Source organism: Seriola lalandi, unplaced genomic scaffold (assembly GCF_002814215.2).
Source record: "Seriola lalandi dorsalis isolate HSWRI2012SDOR001 ecotype SW California unplaced genomic scaffold, Sedor1 jcf7180002054353, whole genome shotgun sequence".
NCBI lineage: Eukaryota > Metazoa > Chordata > Actinopteri > Carangiformes > Carangidae > Seriola > Seriola lalandi.
Window position 1 is genome coordinate 1,011,477 of NW_019524906.1, and position 1,652 is coordinate 1,013,128.

At 34.6% G+C, this 1,652-nt stretch overlaps 1 protein-coding gene across 1 annotated transcript in view; it reads left to right on the forward strand.

The window, feature by feature from the left end:
• The window catches only part of tmem59l (transmembrane protein 59-like), a 15,782-nt gene that overhangs the window by 12,827 nt on the left and 1,303 nt on the right, over nt 1-1,652 (forward strand). The window lies entirely within an intron of this gene.

Consider the following 1,652-nt stretch of genomic DNA (forward strand, 5'->3'; position numbering starts at 1 on the left):
TGTGTGTGTGTGTGTGTGTGTGTGTGTGTGTGTGTGTGTGTCTGTCTGTCTGTCTGTCTGTCTGTGTGTGTGTCTGTCTGTCTTTGGAAGTGTCTGAGTATATGTGCAACTACAAACAGTGCACATTCATTTATGAATAACACATTCAGAAGTGGAACTGGATTCAAACTGGACGCTCTGTCTGAGAATGAGCAAACGTGACACGTTTATTTATTTTCCTCTTTATTTATTCAGAATCATCGACAAGGGTCATCTGATAAATAGTGTTATTGAAGTGCCATGTACAGTTATTTCATCATACAAATGTAATTTCTCTGTATGTAAAATATACTGTAACACAGACCGGAAAGAGACACATAGAGAAGGAAGTTCGCACCTATTATTGTATTATTATTATTATTATTATTATTATTATTATTATTATTATTATTATTCTATGATTATTATTATTATTATTATTATCATATTATTGCTCTTATATCACTTAAAGAGTTCTTAGCTGTTATATGTGCCATGTGCTTTCTAATAGCTGACTATTTTGTATGTCCTATGAGCACATACTGAAGGATAACCTCTGTAACAATGTGTAATGCAAAGCTTTTAACATAGACCTTTGTTATTGAACAGAGTTGCACAGTCTTAGAGAAGATTTTCTGTTTTCCTCTCAGTGCTTTCGATGTCCTGTAACGCTCTCTTTTAATCCAGGCTATGTAGACAATAAACCGTGCATGCATGTGACGCTTCGATAGTTTATCTTAACCGCCCGCCATGCCAGTATGGCACGACTCTACTATAGACTTGTGTCTTTTTGTGTTCATATTTACTGTAATCATTGAATAGAATGTGTAATGATGAATGACATTATCCTCATGATTTACAGGAAGGACTCTCAATGAAAAAGCCATTCAATCAATATCTGTGCTGGTTCAAACTGAAGGTATATCACATGGAATATGATATGAATTTCAACCTGTATTGTTTTCTTTTTACTGGTCTGTTTATTTTCAATGAAATGATACTTACGACATGATGAATAAAGTGTTTTCATTGTACATAAATAAGAGACATACGTTTTTTTTGTTTAAGAAGAATACTTATAATAACCAGCTCACACTCATATTATATTTTTTATTTCCTGTGAGAATGAAAATATAGCTGAAAAATAGAGAAGAAAAACAAAAAACTGTATTCAGTTTAATATGGAGCCTGACCAATCCAGAAGATTAATTAGAAATGTGTTACATGGCCACAAGTATGTGGAAAACTTAACCTTTCTCCCACGTGATTGTTGAATATCTTACCAAATTACAGGCATCAAGATGCTGCTGTAACAGTCTCTGCTCCTATAAGAAAGCCAACCAAGAGAATCTGGAATCTGGCTGTAGGGATTTGCTCCCACTCAACCACAAGAACATTTGCGAGTCAAGCACTGATTTTATAAGGTCTGACTCCCAGTTCATCCCACTGGTATTTGATGGGGTTGAGTTCAGAGCTCTGTGCAGGCCAGTTAAGTTCTTCAAAACCAAACTGTTCTTTATGGACCTTGTTTTATGCACAGAGACATTGTCGGTTTGCTGACATTTTGCTGATACTTTTGGCCATGTAATGTTTGTCATTCAGTTTATTTGCCAAAAAAAAAAAAGAAAAAAAAA